A 22,742-nucleotide genomic window follows, 5' to 3' on the forward strand; every position below is an offset into this window, starting at 1 on the left:
TTGACTTGCATCTACAATTCCTGGCTCAACAGTTCTCCCAAAGACTCAGAATTTCCAAAGTGTTAAGAGTGTAAAAGGTTTCCACTGTTATGTTAATGAGGTGGCAGGAAACTTCTCAGGATGGAGCCTGGTTTTCAGCACAAAACAAAACAAAATGTAAATAGAGGGTATCAATCTGATTTCCTGGGAGTGAAGAGATTGAGACTCTTGAAGAGATTTGAGTTAAATTTGAGTTCAAGAGATTTGAGTTCAATTGCTAATTGAAGAGACTTGAGTTCAATTACCAATGTCCAGTGATTTCAATTTGAATTCAACGAGATTTGAATTCAACTTCCATTTGAAGAGATTTGAGTTCAATTGCCAAGGACCAATGATTTAATCAACCATGCCCATTAATAAAGACCCCATGCAGACCCCAAACTCTTGGAGAGTTGCTGGGTGGGTGAATTGTAGACATTTGGAAAGAATGGCTCGTTGTTGGATAACATTGGGCTGTCCTTGCTCCTCACTTAGGGAGCTTAGGTGTATTGAGTCACTCCCACAAAAGTGACCCTGAGAGCACTAATAATTCTATATTGCTTTTCTCTTTTCTTTATGTCATTTCCATAGTTTATTTAGCAATGTTCTTTTTGTGTAGACACAGGAAGACAGTTGATGTTCTGCTTTGTGATATGGGAGTTAATTGACTCCAAAATAATATTTATTCATGGGCATTCATATTTACTTGACTTAAGCCTCAGGTTGCTCTTAGTTTCTAGTACTCCAAAAGTAGGGTCCCGAAGAAGGGACTGGATGTACCCAGGGCAAGCTGTAAACTACCCTGGCATCAAAAGGAGACAAGCTAAGCACCGAAACTATTAAGAGCATGGGCATGGGACAAACTCTGTCATGACCGCCAAAGAAGTAACTGAATAAGGACCCTGCTGGGGTTAGGAAAGACTAACCTGGCCTGAGGACTGAAGTCTGAGATGTCCCCAGAAGAGCCAACCTTTAAGCTTAATATATCTCTTACTGTATTCTTACAAAATGACTAGAAATATTATAAGAAGTAAATTTACTATAATTGTTCAAATGGATCACTAGCTGAGGAAAGGATAAATCAATACACTGTAGATGAAATCCTGACCTGGAGCAGATCTAGTGCTGACCCCTCAGATAAGATTTTGTCCTTGAGTTAATCTCCTAGAATTTCCCCTGAAGGAGTGACTTTACATCTGTTTGTTTTTAAGATAATGTTCAACCCCATCTATGTGTACCCCAACCCTTCATTACTATATAAGTATGCTGTAAGGGGAAACAGGAGAGGATGAGACCTGAGACTTTGGAGACTTTGGGACTTTGGGACCAGAAGGAGGACCAGATGATGACGATGACTGGAAGTAGAAGACTATGAGACTACAATGAGATGAGGAAGAAAATGTAATGAGGGAGAGAACTTTGAGGTCTATGAAGAGACAAGGATGATGGAACTATGAATGACTGGGACTACGACCAAAACTATGACAATGATTGTCATAAGGGGAGAGATCATACTGCACAGGGAAGGGGAGAGAAATAAACCGTCTACAGACCAGCCTGGGACCCAGTTCCTGTTCTTTTATTCTCCCGGTCCTTTCCATAGGCCGGCCAGGGGAATGGCTCTGGCTAACAAATGCTTGAGTCCTGTGTGCCCATGCACCTTTTCTCTTGAAAATTCACGGTTCAGAAAAGGAGGCTTTACTTTCAGTGCTGTTTCTTCATGCTTGTCCTATGAATGTCTTCCACCTGCTATTCCAAAATTTTATACTTTATAATAAATTAGTGATTTGTTGAGTAAATAGGCTTCCTGATTTCTGGGAACTACTCTAGCAAATCCACCGTAATTGAGGAAGATGTCCTGGTAACCTCTGATCTGTAGGCAGTTTGGAGTTCTGGCATTTAAAATGGAGAGTGGTCTTGGGAAACTGAGCCTTTAACTTGAAGACTGTGACACTATCTCTGGATTCATGTCCAAACTGAGCTAACTGGTTAGATTACCTGCTTGTTTCTGACAGTTATTTTGTGGTGTGAGAGTCTATGCACACATACTGGACTTAGCTCCAGAAACCCTAAAAAACATGCCTACAGACAAATATTTCTATTAATTATCAATAGATTTCAGTTGCAAAATATTTTCCATAGAATTTACAGGGAATGGGAAGAATTAAAAAATAGGCAAAATATTGATTTGCTTTAGATTACAGGAATAAAAATGTCAAAGAAGTAGAGAAATGGAGGGCGGGGTGGAGCAGGAACAAGAAGAGGAAGTCTGGAGGTAACATAAAGGCAAGAGACAAGGGCTGTGGCTCATCTGTGGTATCAAGGAGAGATACCTGTATGATAAACCAGTAGGCCCAACACTACTAAATGCATGGGGCCCAAACTACAATGATTAAACTTAAAAGTGTTTCTGTCAAGAAGTCAGATTGGGGATTGGGAGAGAACCGGGTGTCATTAGTGAAGGCCACTGAGTAGTGGATTTGGAGGTGGAAACATTGTATACCTAAAACCCTATTGTAAACAACTTTATAAATCATTATTTAAAATATTTTAAAAGCTTCTTCTAGTTCTCTGTCTTGAATTTTCTGAAGTGTAGCAGACTCACAAACCGGGTCTTGAGTGAAATGGAGAAAGAAATAAGAACAATACCCTCATTTACACAATATTCCTGATGCCTCTTCCTTCCACGGAATCAAGACCACACAAATCAGCATTCACCAAACATTCTGGATCATATTCTGTCCGTATATCTTACACTGCAATACAGTGCACGCATGTGCAAGCTCAGTGCAGATAAAATCAAAAGTTTCTTCAAACAAATCCTACCTTTATTATGCAGTATACTCATATCTATTTTCTTTTCCATTTGCTACCTTTTATAAAGTGCTGGTTGTGAGTCATTCAATTCCCTTAAGTCATTAATGAAGTAGTTTTCAAACTTTGACTGTACATTATGAACACCCAGAAGAATTTCAGACATACTGATGTCTGGGTATCACTCCTAAAGATTCTGACATAAATGCTCTCACTCTCAATTATGGTCTGGGTGTCGATAATTTTCAAAAATTTCCTCAGGTAATTTGATGTACGCCAAAGCTGAGAACTCTTCTCCTAAATGGACTCACACGTTTCTGATGATTTTTCTCTGTATACCTGGCTTGTATTCCATGGCTAATTGGAATGCAGCAATAGATTGTTATCAAATAAATCAATCTTTGTTAATAGGATGAGACAATCATTTTGTTTTAAGCAGGACAAAGAAGATAGTTCCTTATTATAGTTCACTAAAATAATACCTATTATAGGAACTTTAGTCATCTACATACCTGATGTAAGAAAACAGAATTATTTTTCAAAACTAAAGAATTGATTTATTTTTCTATTCTAAGCTTCAATTTATCTGTAACTTCCAAGATTCAATGGTTATTGAAATTATGCTCTATGTTTCTAAAATTCTTAATTCTATATCAATATTAGGATTTGCAAATTTGCCTCAACTGTGACAGTTCATTCCAAAACCATCTACCTATCCTCTTTGTCACATTGAGCAAACACTAAACTTTTTTATGTTTCATTTTTTAAAACAGAAAATCAATCTAAATTATTTTGCATCATTGATTTCACAGTATTGTTGCATAAAACTTTTAATTGATTACAGCTATTAACTGGGGGAATAATCAGATGATAAGATAAGAAGAGCATATAATATTCAGCTCCAGCGCATGGAGTATAAAAGGATCTATCACCTGGGTCAAAGTATGGGGGAATTTTAAAGACTCAGTAGTGGGATGTTCTAATCTTATATATTTTAAAAAAGTGTTTGCACTAGTTGACTGGTATTTCAGGGCAGAAAACTGCATTGTAGGGCATTTTGTAACAATTGTCAGAGTTCTTTTTTCTTTTTAACCATCTACATGGACAAACTGATGAATTATCTTTCTATAATAGTTATAGAGAAAGAGTAAAAAGATTGTTAATATAAGCTGTACCCAGAGTCACTCAAAGTCAACTTAGCCAGGATTCTCTACATGACAGAGCCAAGATGATATCTTTATGGTTCAAAGTTCAAATTTCCTCTCAGGAATATTGGTTTCTTAAAGCAGAATAGGGTGAGTGGCCAAACACCATCTTCCCTTTTAATGCTATCTTATCCTAAGATGTCATAACTTAGCTTTTAACTAACTTCAGGAGTGGAGTTTAATTAAGCCAACTCTGCCTCTACATAATTATGATGATTAAATAAATATGGAAGACCAAGTGGAATAAAATTTGTTTAAACATGTCATTTATTTATGGGCTTAAACATTTCACAAACAAGTTTCAATTATCCATGGAATTTAGTGTTACTGAGAGTATCTATATTAGACATGTGGTTGGTTTCAGAAAACTTGTCTTCCTTCAGTTATTATTTGTTAGAGAATTTGCTTACATCCTTTCTTCTAAATACCAGATATTGTATTATAGCTGCGGACCAATGATAAAAAAAACCCTTTTTACAAAACTTTGTAATAGATGTATGGGAGATAATTTTTAAATAACAAGAATATAGATAATACTATATTTTAATTTAACTTTTATTGAGGTATCATGGTTTACAAATTATTCATAGTTGTGTTTCAGGTATACAGTCTTCCAACACCTATCCCATTATCAGCGTCAATCTCCTTCTGCCAGTGTGTGAGTCACTTGCTGTGCTGGGAATCAAATCCGAGTATGCCAAAAGCAAGTAAAGTGCTCTTCACACTGTACTATCTCTCTGACTCTGATAGAAAGTATTTTTTTATAAAAGGTGTGGAGCCAATGGGAAGTCCTGTAATATGTTGCAAAGAGGATGGGGTTTGGTCCTATGTGGATCTATATTTAATTCCTGCCTGTCATTTTATCTGTATTACCATGGATGTGCTATTAATCATTTCAGGACTGTTTTTAAAATCTTAAGGTGGGGAATGACACACCTATCTCCTGTGTAATAGTGAGGATTACTAGACCACAGTCTCTTGAAGTTACAGATTGATTGTCATTTTTTCTATTTTCTGCACTGGCACTAACTTGATTTGCAATATATTTTTGTTAGAAGCTCTTTGAGTCAGCACTCAGTTAATACTATTAAATCCCTGAGAAATATTTCGACTTCTTGCTTCAGGGGGACAAATCTATGAATACTTCCAACATCCATGTGACCAAAGTAACAACTTACATCAATAAATTATTAAGAAAATCCACAAACCTAACATGAAAAGAGAAGCAAAATTAAGCACTCAGTGAATTTGTACCATGATTCAGTTCCTTCCTGTGGTCATTCATTTTATATAAGCCTGCTCTAGCACTAAAGTTTCATTGTGCTTTAGTTCCCCATTGGTTTGGAATCCTATTCTTCCCAAGTTGTCTAAGTCTGCAGAATTCCAAAGTGCTAATCCAAAATTAAATGCCTGTGTGGAGGGGTAGGGGGAAAGGTTGCATGTATATCCTAAGCCTACAGTACCTACTTCTGTGCTGGTGATTTCTATAATTGATATGTATGCAACAAACAGTGAGGTGTACCAACAGTGTCACTATTAGGAATGTAACCTAGTGGAAGCCTAGTTGAAGTCTAGCCTACTAGTAATTTTGCATTAACACCAATTTTTAAAACCTGATTCAGGATAAGGTTAAGTCAGTATGCCATATGTGGTTATTAAAATAATGAACCCCCAAAATATTCATATCCTATCCCTGGAAGAAAAAAAGTTTTGCGGATGTGATGAAATTAAGGATCTTAGTACAGGCTTTTCTTAAATTGAGGTTCTCCCTATATCTTCCTATCTCCCTATTCTTGATTACCCATATGAGCACATATAATCACAAATGTCCCTAAAAGTTGAAAGAGGCAAAATGTGTCAGAGGATAGATTTCAAATTGGAAGTAGAGTTTCAAATTATGATTGCCGGCTTTGAACTTAGTGAAAAGGGCAACAGAAAAATGTAAGAAGTTCCTCAAAGTTGGAAAAGAATAAAGAAATAGATGGGTTAGTGCCCCAGAAAGGATAAATCCTAGTCTTCATTATAATTCAATAATAGCCATTTGTATTTATGATATCTGAACTGTTAGATGATAAATTTAAGTTGTTTCTTAAGTCACTAAATTGGTGACAATTACAGTAGTCACAGAAAAGTAAGAGGTTATAAATATCACCTATCTAGCAAATTACAACAATACACTGTTGTCTCACCTGAAAGCAATCACACTTCTGATTTGTCTCTCCCACTGTTTGTGTCATTGAAACCTGCATTTCTGCCTAAGAACTATTTTTTAAAAAATTTCTTCTAGTTTTGACTAGTTAAAGACATGTTAGTACATCTACACAATGGAGTTCTATAGAGCTGTTAGAAAAGACGAAGTCATGAATTTTGCATATAGGTGGATCAACATGGAAAGTATCATGTTAAGTGACATGAGTCAGAAAAAGAGGGACAGACATAGAAAGATTACACTCATTTGTGGAATATAAAGTAACAGAATGGAAGACCAACACCCAAGAACAGTAGAGATAAGTACCAGGAGGATTACTCCACAGCTTAGAAACTGGCCTCACATGCTAGGGGAAAAGGCAGCTCAGATAGAGAAGGGACCACCAAGTAAAGGGTGCTAGGAGGGACCCGCTCGGGATGGGAGATGCATGCTGAAAGTAGATTATAGACCGAACATGATGGCCACTTAATACCTCTGCTGCAAACCACAGCACCCAAAAGAAGAGCGAGAACAAAAGGTAATGCCCTGTCACAGAGGCGTGGTGGGGTGGAGGGGATGGAGTGAGGTGGTGGGAGGGATGCTGGGACCACTGGTTGTGGAAAATGGGCACTGGTGGAAGGATGTGTACTCAACCATTGTATGACTGAAATGCAAGCACAAAAGTTTATAAGTCTGTAACTGTAGCCCACGGTGATTCACTAATAAAAAATTTTAAATTTTTTTCTTCTGGTCAAACTGGTACTAGTACTGTCCCACTAAATCACCCAGATTGTGACACACATTCAGGCATGCGCTGACCCAGAATAATCAATTTCCTTTCTCTGCACACCCAAACAAAAAATTTACCAGTAGTCCCAGTCTCATATTCTTTTCATAAAAGAAATCCCTGACTATTATTTCACCCTCATATTTCTCCTGTTATAGATTATAACTATTTGTATACAGTTTGATACTTGGCTACTATATGTGAGATTGATAGAATACAAGCTTTATTTTTTTTCTGGGAACCTCTTTGCCACAGAGCTAGAGCAATAAACTCAGAACTAAACTAAAAAAAGCACTTATTTCCTTAATTATTTTTCTGATGTGCTGAGTTGCCAAACTCTGCTCTGGAGTTTCCTGTTCAGACTGAACAGCTATTAAACTCTAACAAATTCAAAGATCACAAAATTAAGTGTATGCTCTTAAAGAACTTTGATTTTTGCAAATATGAACGGCTGTCCAGGCTGAGTTTTACTAAGTTTCTCTTCAGTGGAAAATCTAAACCCAGAATGGTCATATATTTGTTTATAAATTTTGAAGTTCGTAATCATGTGCTAACTTTACAAATTGTGCTGCCAAAAATAGTTGTTTTTTGTTTGGTCTGAATTGATCACATGAGTCTTGCTATCTTCCTAAAGTTGACTGGTATTCTAGTCTGATTTAATGTTAACTTTCACGACGCACAAAGTAGTTTACTTTGGTAAGTAGTGTTTTCCTTTTTTGGAATCAAGTTCTGAATGTGTTTTCGCAATGGTCTGTCTTGGTTTTCTTTTTTGCTCTAGCATAAAAGTCAAATCTCTTGGTTTGCATACATGTTCATTTATATCTCACATTATTTTCTTTGGAATAGAACTTGGGAAGATGTGAGGAATGGACCTAATATTTCACTATTAACAGATGAATCTTTATGTTAGTGTTTTGAATTGGTGTTTTACCCCTTCAGTAGCAATACTTTACCCCTACTGACTGTCTTAGGACCATTACAGGAAACACTTCCTCTGTGACATGCAGAAGTCTTCTTGCTCAACTCCAGCTATTACCATTTGGGATTTTATTGCCGCTTAAAAAGGAAATAATTGCAGAATTTTGCCTGTTATAAGCTCTGGCCTGAGTAAGTCAAAAAGGCATATCAAGGGAAGACAAATCTTGATTAAATATACATGTATACTGTAGAGAAAATATCAGTTTTGTTGCCCGGGACTAAAAATTGCTTTTACTGATTGTTGCCTTAAAGATCCAAGAAAAATGCAAGATGACCTTAGAATCAAAGCGCCTTCAACAGTTGAGGATAAGATAATCCAGTATTCCTACGTAGGAAATATTTGGAGAGATTGAGAAAGTTTCAGCAGTTAAATATCTGCACAGTTATTTATCCATGATGAACAATGGAAGAAACCCAATTAGTAGTTTATTGGCTTTGGTACAATGTATTCCCAATGATCCTCAGTACAACTGCCAGGATGACTTTCCTAAAATCCCCATCAAGTCCAGTCAGTTCCTCTGTTTACTGAAGTTCCTCTCTGTACTTTGTTTTAGAACATTAGAATTTAGTCCCCGTCTGTGGCTCCGGACTCAGATCTTGCTACATTTCACTTTCCTCGTCACACCTAGGTAAGCCAAACTTCTTAGAATTATGTTTTATTTCTAATTGCTTTTCTTCTCAAAAATTCTCCTTATATTATTTTAATTCCTTTATTCTGACTCATTTTCCTTTTCCTCTAACCCCAGATATATGAGTTCATTTTTGCCCTTCACTCTCCATTGTTCTCTATCCTAGGCAGAAATAACAAACAAAAAATAAACTTAAAACTTTTAAAGATTAATAGTTTCTCTTGGGCATCATTAAGATTATTTTGGGGCTTGCTCTTCAAGGCTGCATTCTCCCTTGTACACGTATCTTGTTTGCTTGTCTTTACATCCTCGGCTTATGATTTTCCATTCTGGAGAAGCCTGTGCTCTCTCTCAAGCACTATCTCTCTCCCCCCTCACATCTTTCTAAATTAGTTTTGTTCAATAAAACTATCTTCACTAAAAAAATATTTTTGTTCCTCCAGAATGATAACTCAGTTTGCTCATTAAAGCAGGCAGTAGAAACAAAAATGCCGAATTTCAGGAATTGCTCATTTGTTGTCTTGCATTCAGTTTGACAACAAAAAGAACTTCAATATCACATAGAGTTGAAGCAGTGGTGGTAAATTAAGCGAGACTACAAGGAGAAACATGGCCTGCATGGTGGGGTGTCTGCAAGGTGACGCTGACATCCTGATGGGACTCCTACATTCACAACACCAGGATTTTGTCACTGGGGGGAGCTGCTCTTCAGTCCCTGGTAAAGACTGACAAAGCTGTGGCTTTTCTTTAAATCCACAGACTCCTCCTTGAAAATTTGCATGCTGAAGCATACAAAAATGCTTTGGCTAATTCCTTCAATATGATCCTGGTTTGGGGATTAGAACAGTGATTCATGGGAGTGGTATTTCAATGTTCAAAACCATTTTACAGGTTAAGAATGATAATGACTTGGCAGGAGGTATGCAAGTTGCCAAAGGGTTTCTCAACATGAGGTCCAGGGATGGGTGTTAGGAGTGTATCTTGGTTTACTGGTTGCAAAGGCCAAATACCAGGGATGTGAAATTCAAGAACAGAATAGGAGACAGTCTCAGCTATGCTGCTCTTATAGCAGAAACGCCTAAAACACTAAATGCATTTAGTGTTCCCCAGCATGTTCTTGGTACTAGGCATATGTCAAGAGGGGCAGAAATTATCACCAGTTCTCTATAACAGTTTACTGCCAAGGGGATTGGCCAGATATTTGACATCACTGATTTATGCCAGCTACTTGGATCCTGGCTTCTTACATTTATCCATCTGGTAATACTTGCTGGAGATGTTATTAAGATTGTCTATAACTAAGTGAAAAGTTTCCTAACAGAGGAAACCTTTCCACTATAGATGTCCAAACTGCCAAGCACACGCTGAAAACTGGATAAGGGTGGGGTCTTCAAAGGGTTTCCTGAATGAAGCCTGGAAAGTTACGAGTCCTTGGTGCCACTATCCACAGTCCTTCAATAGATTGACTCAGTAACTGACACCTATGCTATAAAGTTTGTAAAAAAGTTTATTTTTTTACCAGAAGTTAATGGCAGAAACTGTAAAATTGGAACAGTAATCTTTCCTATTGAATAGGTAACGATAAAGAAAGGACTGAATTTTTAAAAAACATTTTTAATAGTGAAACACCATGAGGTACAGTTGTAGACTTACAAAATTTTGTGCTTGGGTTTAAGTTATACAATGAATGAGTTCCCATCCCTCCACCAGTGCCCATTCTCCAAGACATCTCCAAGACATCCTAGTATCCCTCCCACCCCCCCATCCTCCCCCATCCCACCCCGCCTCTGGTAAATTTTGGGTGCTATGGTTTGCAAAAGAGGCATTGAGTGGCAATCAAGTTTGGTCTATAGTCTACTTTCATCATGCATCTCCCATCCTGAGAGGATCCTCCCAATACCCTTTACTTGATGCTCCCTTCTCTATCTGAGCTGCCTTTTCTCCTAGCATGTGTGGCTGGCCTCCAAGCCATGGAGTAAACCTCCTGGTACTTATCTCGGCTATTCTTGGATGGTAGTCTCCTATTTTGTTACTTTATATTCCCCAGATGAATGAAATCTTTCTATGTCTGTCCCTCTCTTTCTGACTCATTTCACTTAGCATGATACTTTCCATGTAGTGCCACCATATGCAAATGTCATGACTTCATCTTTTCTAACAGCTATATAGTACTCCATTGTGTAGATGTACCAAAGTTTCTTTAACCAGTCATTTGTTCTTGGGCACTCGGGTTTTTTCCAGATTTTGGCTATTGTGAACAGTGCAGCAATGAACATAGAAGTGCAGATGTCAGTTTTTGCCTCTCTGGGATATATTCCCAGGAGTGGTATTGCTGGGTCAAAGGGGAGCTCAATTTCTAATTTTTTGAGAATCATCCATACTGCTTTCCAAAAGGGCTGAACCAGTCGGCATTCTCAACAGCAGTGAAGGAGGGTCCCTTTTTCGCCACATCTGCACCAGCACCGGTTGCTTTTGTTCTTTTGGATGTGGGCCACTCTCTGTGGTGTGAGATAATATCTCATTGTTGTTTTGATCTGCATCTCCCTGATGATTAGTGTTGTAGAACATTTTCTCACGTGCCTTTTTGCCATTTGGATTTCTTCTTTGAGAAAGTTTCTGTTCATTTAGTTGCCCCATTTTTTGATGGGGTTGGATGTTTTCTTCTTGTGGAGTTCAACCAGTGCTTTGTATATCCTTGGTATCAATCCCTTGTTGGATGGGTATCGGGCGAATATCCTTTCCCCTTCTGTAGACTGTTTTTGTATTTTGGTCACTGTCACTTTTGAGGTGCAGAAGCTTCTTAGTTTAAGATAGTCCCATTTGTCTATCTCTGTTTTCACTTGCTTGGCCACTTGTGTGTCATTTTTGAAGATACCATTTGCTACAGTGTCATGGAGGGTTTTGCCAACCTTGTCTTCAATATACCTTATGTATTCCAGTCTCATGTTGAGGTCTTTAATCTATTTTGATCTTACTTTTGTACATGGTGTTAGGCAGAGATCTGAGTCCATTTTTTTTGCATGCAGCCATCCAGTTTTGCCAGCACAATTTGTTAAAGAGGCTTTCCTTGCTCCACTTCACATTTCTTGCTCCCTTATCAAAGATTAGCTGATCGTGTGTTTGGGGGGAGATGTCAGTGTATTCAACCCTGTTCCATTGGTCTGCAGCTCTGCCTTTGTTCCAGTATCATGCTGTTTACATTATTACTGCTTTGTAGTAGAGTTTGAAGTTAGGGAGGTTGATTCCTCCCATTTTTCTTTTTCCCAAGAATTGCTTTAGCTATTCGTGGGGTCTTATTGTTCCATATGAATTTCAGAAGTGTTTGCTCAATTTCTTTGAAGAATGTCATAGGTATCATTATAGGAATCACATTGAATTTGTACAATGCTTTGGGGAGTATTGCCATTTTGAAAAAGTTAATTCTCCCGATCTATGAGCAGGGGATATCTTTCCATTTTCTCGTGTCCTCTTTTATTTCCTGAAGTAGCGTTTTGTAGTTTTCTTTGTACAGGTTTTTTACTCACTTAGTTATGCTGATTCCTAGGTACTTCATTTTCTGGGGTACAATTGTGAAGGGGATTGTTTTTTTCATGTTTCTTTCTTCTTTCTCACTATTTGAGTATATGAAAGCCAGGGACATTCGGGTACTGATTGTATAGCCTGCAACTTTACTATACAAGTCTGCTGTTTTTAAGAGTTTCTTGGTAGAGGTTTTAGGGTTCTCTAAGTATAGTATCATATCATCTGTGAATAGTGAGAGCTTGATTTCTTTCTTTCCTACCTGAATGCCCTTAATATCTTTTCTTGCCTAACCACTATTGCAAGTACTTCCAGTACTATATTGAACAGCAGTGGAGAGAGTGGGCATCCTTGTCTTGTCCCTGATCTTAGGGGGAAGGCTCTTAGTTTTTCCCCATTGATGATAATGCTTTCTGTAGGCTTGTGGTAGATGGCTTTAACTATATTGAGAAAAGTCCCCTCTATTCCCATTTTGGCGAGGGTTTTCATCATAAACGGGTGCTGGATCTTGTCAAATGCTTTCTCTGCATGTATTAATATGATCATATGGTTTTTATCTTTTCTTTTGTTGATATGGTGGATTATGTTGATTGATTTCTGAATGTTAAACCATCCTTGTATCCCCGGAATGAATCCCACTTGATTATGGCGTATGATCTTTTTGATGAGTTGTTGAATTCTATTTGCTAGTATTTTGTTGAGAATCTTCAAACCTGTGTTCATCAGGGATATCAGCCTGTAATTTTCTTTTCTTGTATTGTCTTTGTTTCCTTTTAGTATTAGAGAGATATGGGCTTCATAAAAACTGTTTGGGAGAGTTTTTGTTCCTTCAATTTCCTAGAAAAGATTGAGAAGAACTGGCAATAGGTCCTCGTTAAATGTTTGGAAAAATTCGCTAGTGAATCCATCTGGACCTAGGCTTTTGTTTTTGGGAAGACTTTTGATTACAATTTCAATTTCCTTGATGTTAATAGGTCTATTCAGGTACTCTATATCTTCTTGATTCAGCCTTGGGATTATAAAAATCCAGGAATTTATCCATTTCTTCTGGACTGGAGTAATAGCACAGTGGGTAGGGCATTTGCCTTGCACGCAGCCAACATGGCCGACCGGAGTTCTCTTCCTCTGCTCCTCTCAGAGAGTCTGGCAAGCTACCGAGAGTATCTAACCCACATGGCAAAGCCTGACAAGCTACCTGTGACCTACCCGATATGCCAAACACAGTAACAACAAGTCTCACGATGGAGACGTTACTGGGCCTGCTCGAGCAAATCGATGAACAACGGGAGGACAGTGACAGTGATCCATTTCTTCTAGGTTCTCTTGTTTCGTGGCACACCAATGTTCAAAGCAGTCTTTGATGATCTTTTGAATTTCTTTGGTTTCTGTTTTGATATCCCCCTACTCATTTCTGATTCAGTTTATTAGGGTTCTCTCTCTCCCTTTCTCTCTATCTATCTTTGTGAGTCTTTCTAGTGGTTTATCTAACTTGTTTATTTTCTTGAAGAACCAACTCTTGGTTTCATTGATCTTTCGGATTGTTATTTTGGGTTTCCATGTCATTGATTTCTGCTCTAAATTTTATAATCTCTTTCCTTCTGCCTGCTTTAGGCTCCTTTCGTTGGTCCTTTTCTAAGATCTTGAGCTGTGAAGTATAGTTGTTTATGTGGGCCCTTTCTTCCTTCCTGAGAAATGCTTGCAAAATTATAAAATTTCCCCTTAGCACGGTTTTAACTGGATCCCATAGGTTCTGGTAGCTCATGTCTTCATTCTCATTTGTTTCCAGATAATCTTTTGATTTCTTTCTTGATTTCTTTCCTGACCCACTTGTTGTTCAACACTGAGTTTTTTAATTTCCAGGTGTTTGATTTGGTTCTCCGTGTCAACGTCAATGGTCTAAATTCTGTGTGTGATTCACTTCTATCTTCAGTGCATCATGGTCTGAAAAGATTGTTGATACTATTTCTATCTTACTGATTCTATTGAGGTATGTTTTGTGGCCTATCATATGGTCTATTGTGGAAAATGTACCGTGTGCACTGGAGAAGAATGAGTATTCTTTCTTTTGGGGGTGTAAAGCCCTGTATAGTTCTATAAGCCCTCTCTCTTCTATTTCTCCCTTTAAAGCAAATGTTTCCTTGCTGAGTTTTGTTCTTGTTGATCTATCCAGGTGATAAGGAGATGTTGAAGTCTCTGGTTACTATTGTGTTGCTAGCAATGTCCTCCTTAAAATCTGTTAGCAGTTGTTTTAAATATTTAGCTGTTCCCTCATTGGGTGCATATACATTTAAGAGTGTGATTTCTTCCTGTTGTACATATACCTTGATAAATAGAAAATGGCCTTCTCTGTCCCTTCTAGTCTTTTTCAACCTGAAATCCATGTTTTTGGATACTAGTATGGCCACCCCAGCTTTTTTGAGGGAGTGGTTTGTTTGCAGGATTGTTTTTCATCCTTTAACTTTGAGTCTGTGTTTGCTCTGACTGTTGAGATGAGTTTCTTGTAGGCAGCAGAATGTTGGGTTCTGTCTCTGAATCCATATTGCCACTCTGTGTCTCTTAATTGGTGAATTTAGACCATTGATGTTGAGAGAGATTATTGTTATGGGGTTTTGTGTCATCTTTCTGTAAGTGTCTGTTGTGCTTGTAGATTTTGTCTTGTCTTATAGTAGCCCCTTTAACCCTTCTTTTAGGTTTGGTTTTGAGTCTACGAAGTTCCTGAGCTGCTGTTTATCCACAAAATAGTGTACCATTCCTTTGAGTTTGAGTGAAAGTGTAGCTGGATAGAGTATTCTTGGTGAAGCATTCATTTCAATGAGTTTTTTCACTATATCCCACCACTGCTTTCGGGCTTGGAGGGTTTCTTCTGATAGGTCTGCTGTGAATCTAAGGGGTGCTCCTTTGTATGTGATTTCCTTCTTTGACCTTGTTGCTTGCAGTATTGTGTCTTTATCCACAGCATCCATCATTCTAACTATGATATGTCTTGGAGTGTTTTTGTTAGGGTCTCTTTTAGCTGGCACACTTCGGCCTCCTTGAATCTGAATGGCTGTATTGTCCAGCTCTGGGAACTTCTCAGCAACAATTTGTTTAACTGTGGCTTTTTCATTGGGATTGTTTCCCTGACCTTCTGGTACTCTAATGATTCTAATGTTGTTCTTCTTGGAATCATCTCCTAGGACTCTGATTCACTCTAGAGCTATTTTGAGGTCTCTTACCATTGTTTGTTATTGCCTGTAGGCTTTGTGCAGCTGATCTTCCAGATCACTGATTCTGTCTTCAGCTATGGCCATTCTACTGTTGAAGGTACAGACTCAGTTTTTTATTTCCAATTTTTGCTCTCATTTCTTGCTGTATTTTCTCGATTTTTTTTCCCTCATGTCCTCCTTCAATTTACTGGATATCTGTCTCACTGTTTCATCGAGTTCATTAAACATCTTCATTACTTCATATCTGAATTCTTTCTCAGAGAGGTCCCTTTGGTGAGTAGCACCTACTGAGGTTCTGGACTCTTTTCATTGTCTTCCTCTTGTGGTGGGGATTTGCATTATTTCTTCATGTTGGTATGGAGGTATGGAGACTGAGATGTTACATGAGATTGCTGGGTATGAGTAAATTACCGGCGGCCCAAAATTAGGCCATGCCCACTTCTATAGAGGCCACGCCTGCTTCTGAAGAGGTCACGCCCCCTATGGGTACCTGGTTTATTGGGGGGGTACAACCTGGGGGAGGAAGAAGACCGGGAACAGCATTGGGGATGAATAAGAAGAGGCTCAGGGATGGCGAGCATTCCAGGGTCCTAGAGGATGCCTGGGGAGTGTACACGGAGAGGACTGAATATTTAATCAACGCAAATCATCAATAACTTATAGTAAAAACTCTAATAAATTAATAAATTATCAAAACTAATATGGCAATTATATTTTTCCCTCTTTTTCACCCCAATGAGGTGAAATATCATTGAATGTAGGTCCTTATTCCCAGGTGAACTTAAGTCAATAAAACTTTCCAGTTGAAACAAAATATTAAGACTTGAAGTGACTTGTTATTCCCTAATCCAGAAAGTTTAAGATCATGCTTATATGGAAACGATTAACAATGTTTAACTATGAGTTCCCCTCTGGAGAAATCTATTTCCTTGAAAATAAGAGATGAACTTTTATCTTCCTATTTCTAGGTCTACCACAGGTACTGAGTTTATTAAATAAGTACATTTTATAAACAATCAGAAATGTCTGGTAGGGATCTGCTTGTTAAATTCATAAAAATATAGTGAAATAAATTTGTAGGGGATTAGTATCAATTATTAATATGCATTAAGGTTCATTTTAGTCCTGGTACTTATTTATCTTGTCTGTCCTCGATTCCTGCCGCAGATGAAGTAATTTTATTATAAACTGAAGGCCACAAGCTATTTAAAAGAAAACACTTAATACATTTGTATCATGTATCTCTTCAAACAGTAGATTGATGTAATTAAGATGACTAGATCTTGATGAATAAATAACACCTAATTAGTGTTTTCTGTTACTCAACTGAACTATAATAATTGCTTCCAAATGAGAAAGTGTTGGTTTTGAGAAGTACCTAAATTTACTTTTAGATATACAAAGATAAATGTGCATTTGACATGATTCTTTTTCCCTTAAAAGTCAATGTATACTACATTTTTAGATATGACTTTTTTTGAAGTTAGCTGGAGCTCCATTAACCAAAGTTTGACACTCCAACTTGGAAATATAATCAATAACTATCAAATCCTTTGCAGCATAACCAAAAATTGAGTTTCTAACAGTAGAATATTTTCAAACATTTCTTACACGTTGAATTTTCTAGTGTTCACACTAATGTTTCAATATAGGTACAGACTTGGTGAACAGACCCAACATATCCTTTCTCTCCCATGAAGCTTGATCTAACTGCATGTTAAAATGACAGTATGGGTTACAGAGAGTAGACATTCAAGACAGAACAGTTCAAAATTCTGCTGTGTTGAGTTCTTGTTGTGTGATGATAAACAAGTTACAAATTTTCAAATCTCTCAAGTAGAAGTTTTAGCAGTTACTTCATAGAATTTTAGTTAGGATTTTATGAAATAAGTTACATAAAGCTCCTAGCATAATACCTGAAACTATGCAGAAAACCTAATGATTATTTGTCATTCTGACAATAAAAATTAAAAAGGATTATCTCTTTTTCAAAAAACAGTGCATGATTCATAATTAGACTATGATACAGATTCGCTTGCACTAAGAAATGTTTTTCCTTAAAATTGTTAAAGTTTTTTTATTCTGAGAGTTTATACACTTGAGGGCCTTTATCCAGGATTAGATGTTCTACTTACTAGGATAGGAATAGGTTTATGACAAGAAATGGAACCAACAGAAATAAACGTTGACTGTTACAGGAAAAAACAGTCCCAGTGTCATTGTTCTAAGCAATTTCATGTGGAAATTTAGAAAGGAAATAGTGTGATATCCTAATCTGATAGTCAATTCACCATGTTAATTGAGATCACATTAATGTGAGATATAGCAAGGACTATATCTTTTTCTTTTTCCATTCCTTAAAAAAAATTACCTCCATTCTTCATACTCACCTTAGTTTCACTCCCACCCTCATCTCCTCCTCATAGAATACTTTATTTATGATAACTACCTTTGCTAACCAATTTACTGATTGTGTGTTTTTTACATTACCTATGTACATGATCTGTGTGCTGTTTATTTATCTGTGTGTTGCTTATATCTATGTTTATTGATCTGTGTGTTGTTTACGTTACCTACAACTAAACAAATGTGCTGTTCACTTAGTGGTAGGTAATATCTCTTTTGTATCTATCTACTTTTATATTTGCTTGTTTGGTGTTGAGGCCATACCCATCTGTGCTCAGGGCTTACTACTGACTCTGCAGTCAAGAATCACTCCTCAGCTCAGATGTGGTGCTGAGGATCAAACATGGGTCAATTAAGTATAGGCAAATGTCTTACCACTGTATCATCTCTTTGGTCCTTCTTTTTTCTTTTAAAGTTATGTCTTTAGGGGAGGGGAATGTAGGTCAGTGACAGAGCACTTGATTTGAATGTGTAAAATGTTGGTTTCAGTCCTCCACTACAAAAAAAAAGCTCTTATTGTTCTGTGATACCGTCTTATACATATATTTTTGGATTTATTACCTTAATCCTGCTAAGAACTGCATTAACCTGAGGATTTAATTTTTTCAAAAGTTCAGAAAAATTTCAATCTCATATCTGAACATCTTTTCCTTATCTTCCCTTTTTTCCTCCTGGAAATTATTTTAGACAAAATTTCCAATATTTTAATTTTAACTTCTTCATTTCTTAATCCTTTTCCATGTTCTCCATAGCTTTAATTACTGTTTTATTGAAAAATTCTGTAGGGTATTTTTTCAACTTAATAAGTTCTCCTTTCAATAGTGTGAGATTATTAGGTTGTCGTATTTCTTGAGTAAAGCCATGTATTTAAAAAAACTATTATATTTTATTTAAGATTAATAGGACCTATAGAAAAATAAAATGTTAATCTGTCATCATGCATAATCTGGAAATCAACTTCCTTTTCAAAAATTTTAAGAAAATAAGAACTTCTTTTGTATAATGAAAGAATTTGAGCTAGTTTTCTATTAAAAAACTGAATATTGGTCAAAATGTCTTAAGAGACCAGAAGAGATTGTGCAGCAGATAGGATGCTTGCCTCAAATGGACCCATCTTGGTTTACTCTCTGGCATTAAATATAGTTCCCAGAGTGCCATCAGGAGTAATCCTAGAAAGCAGCTAATAGTAAGCCCTGAGCACTGCCAGGTGTAGCGTAGAAGCAACCAAATAAGAAAAAAAAATCTTAAGACAATTTTTAAGGGAAAGAAGAATCTGATTTTTAGAATTGCAGATTGTATTACTGAAAATATTCACCTTAAAAAATTATAAGACATCAGAAGAAACAGGAAGGTGCAGTCCATACACTGAAAAAAAGATACAAGCCTGATGAAATATAGTTATTAGTTTTATTAGACAACGACTTTAAATCAGTTCTGAAATGATGTCTAAGAAATTTAAGAGGGCTGGAGAGATAGTACATTGGGTAATACACTTGCCTCGCATGCCACTGACCCTATTTCAATCCCCAGAACCACATACGATCACCTGAATCCTGCTGAGAGGGACCCTGTGCATAGAGTCAGGCGTAGGCCTTGAGCACAACTGGATCTGACTTAAGTCTACCCCAAAGAGTTCCAAGGGAAATAGATAAGTAGGAATACTCGAAGGCACACTGGATACAAAATGACCAAATCTAGAGACAGAATACTGAAAGCAGCAAGATCAAAAAAAGGAAATTACTGTCACTGTCCTCCCATTGTTCATCGATTTTCTCGAGAAGGCCCAGTAATGTCTCATTGTAACAATTGTTACTGTGTTTGGCAGGTCGAATACGTCATGGGTCGCTTGCCAGGCTCTGCCCTGCCGGCGAGATACTCTCAGTAGCTTGCCGGGCTCTCCAAGAGAGGCGGAGGAATTGAACTCCGGTGGGCCATGTGCAAGGCAAACACCCTGCCTACTGTGCTATTGCTCCAACTCATAGCAGATTCATCAAATGAGACTCTATGAGCCTGAAAAGAATAGGGTGATATAGTACAAAAATTCTATGAAATGAACATATCACAAAGCATACTCTATCCAGCTAGATTATCATTTGGATTTGAAGAAATGATTCAGAACCCCAGAGACAGGCATAAGGAAAACATTACCTTGAATTGAAACCAGTCTTACAAGAAGTGTTAAAGATGCTTCTATAAAAACCAAGACAGGGGCTGGAGCTATAGTATAGTGGGTAGGGTGTTTGCCTTGCAAGCAGCCAACCTGGTTCAATTCCAAGCATATTATATGGTCCCCCAAGCACTGCCAGGAACAATTTCTGAGTGGATGAGCCAGGAGTAACCTCTGTGCATCGTCGGGTGTAACCCAAAAAGCAAAAAAAGCAAAAAAAAAAAAGCCAAGACAAACCTTGCAGCGTTTGGAATTGATTATGGCATTCATTCATGTTGCTTATGGTTGCCCTCTACTAGAATAAGAAAGATTTGCTCATCCTAGCATGCTAAGTGGTTTGATACATTAGCAACAAAGAATTAATCATTCATTTATATTGAATATTTTATATCTGATCAGGTTTTTTTCACACCCATGGGTATTTTTATTACAATGTTTTATTCATTAGTGCAGACATTTAAACAGTATCTATAATCTTTCTAACATAAAGTCAATATTCTCTTTCTCAGGATAAAATACACTTAAATACTTTCATAGGCCTATTTAGATTTTGCCCTTAAATTTTTCTTAATTATCTTCATTCTTAATAAATTCTTCTTATAAGGACACCTGAACTCGGCTAATTTGCACTAACACCCACACCAGCCACACCCGGACTTGGCAGTGAAGCGAAAGACCGCAACCACACCTTGCGGCCACTCGGCCGAATGATAGCAGGGCTAAAGTGATAGCACAGCGGGTAAGGTGTTTGCCTTGCACAGGGCCAACCGACTTCGATTCCTCCGCCCCTCTCAGAGAGCCCGGCAAGCTACTGAGAGTATTTGCCTCTCAGCAAAGCCTGGCAAGCTACCCGTGATGCATTGGATATGCCAAAAACAGTAACAACAAGTCTCACAATTTGTTTTGAGATGTTACTGGTGCCTGCTCAAGTAAATCGATGAACAACAGGAGGACAGTGCTACAGTGCTTAATAAATTATCATTGATTAATAATTTAGTGGCACTCCAGACTAGCTCTTTTTATCTACTTCTACGAGAGAGAGAGAGAGAAATCTCTTTCATACATGAGAGATAAAGAAATGTAGCAAGGGTACAACAAATGGTCAGTCATCAAAAGTGAGATTTTGTCTATGGATTGAGCTTTTGTGGGTGAGGAGGCTGATGAAAGAGGTCCTTGGGACATGGGTGAAGTGAAGCAGACTCTGGTGCTGGGTCTGGTGTTGGAGTGATGTATGCATGAAAAGTATGATTAACAGTATTATAAATCTTGGTACCTCAATAAGAAATTTTAAAAAATAAATTAAAATAAATTAAAAACAGATTCTGTTCATTTCTACCTTTTTATTGTAATGGTTTGTCATTTATGTTTAATGTAATTACTGATAAGATGTAAGCTATGTATGCCAATTTGATGTGTTTTTCAATTTCTTATTTTGTTCCTCTAGTTTATAAATTCTACCTGCTTTTATATTAAGCATATACTTTTTATTATGACATTTTAATCCCCTCATTCTTTGCCATATTTTTATTATTTTCTTTTTTCTGATTACTCTGGAGATTATTATTAACATCATAATTTAATAAGATCTACTTGCATTAATGCCATGTTAATTTTAATAGTAAACAAAAACTTTGCTCTGATATAGACATCCCTAAATAGAAAAATTACAGGTTAATAATCCTTATTAGTGTAGAGATAAAAATTCTTATGAAACTAATAGATACACACGCTATAAAAAATCTATAAACCAAACATATTAATCACCATAAAATATATTCAAGTAGAATATATACCAGAAATGAAAGTTTACTTTAGCATTTAAAACTTCAAAGTAATTAACCATATTGATAAAAAATTTAAAATATGACCCATCTAAATAGACAAAAATCATTCTCAAACTTAACACTTTCATGATAATATATATATATATATATATATATATATATATATATATATATATCTATATCACCCAGTAAAGTAGGAGTAGAAGGGGAGTTCCTCTATCTGGCAACAGGCATTTCTGGGAAAATCCCACAGATAACATCATTTACAATGATAAAAGAATGAATGCTTTCACTCTAAGATCAGGAACAAGACTAAGCATTACATAGAGAATACAGAATGGGACTTGCTTAACTAAAATAAGCCATATTGTTCCATAGTCAAACACAGACACTCTGGTGAGGGAAGAAGAAAAAATTCTGGCACTAGGAAGAATAGTGTTACTCTTGTAGTCCCAATTCACTTGATGTAGAAGAGAAGACTTTAACTCAGTGCTTATAGGATTCTCAGGAGTTCTGCAGTTTCATTTGGTCCAGGCATGGACAGTGATTCTACCTGTCACTTCTGCAGCCATAGAGAGCAATAGAACAGACTAGATCTAAAGCAAAAATTACAGCGGTTCCTTTTATAGCTCTAACTGAATGTAGTCATTAATCTTTCCAGAACATCGGTATCTTTAAATTTAATTCACACAAACTCAGCTAGCACACCAGTCTGCCCAAAGACTGAAACTTAAAATCAATCCCAGTTTTTCTTAAGTTACTGTTTGTTCTTAACTTCAATTTCTGTACTATAATGCACTATATATATTACACATTATCTTTTTAGGGCTATAAGCTTCAGCTGACACAGTGATTGACTGGTGACCATCTGGTGATAAAGCAAGAACGTTTTGTTTTGAGTCAGCCTTCCCTGGGAAAGTCTTAGAATTCCTTCCAATACAAAAAATAATTTTCTTTGCTCCAATTTCTGGGTTAAATTAAATGGTTTAACTCAATGTTCTTTCAATTCTTTTCTTGATTAAAATATTCACTTAGAGAATT

This window comes from Sorex fumeus, unplaced genomic scaffold, assembly GCF_029834395.1.
Source record: "Sorex fumeus unplaced genomic scaffold, SorFum_2.1 ptg000043l, whole genome shotgun sequence".
In the NCBI taxonomy this organism is placed as follows: Eukaryota; Metazoa; Chordata; class Mammalia; order Eulipotyphla; family Soricidae; genus Sorex; species Sorex fumeus.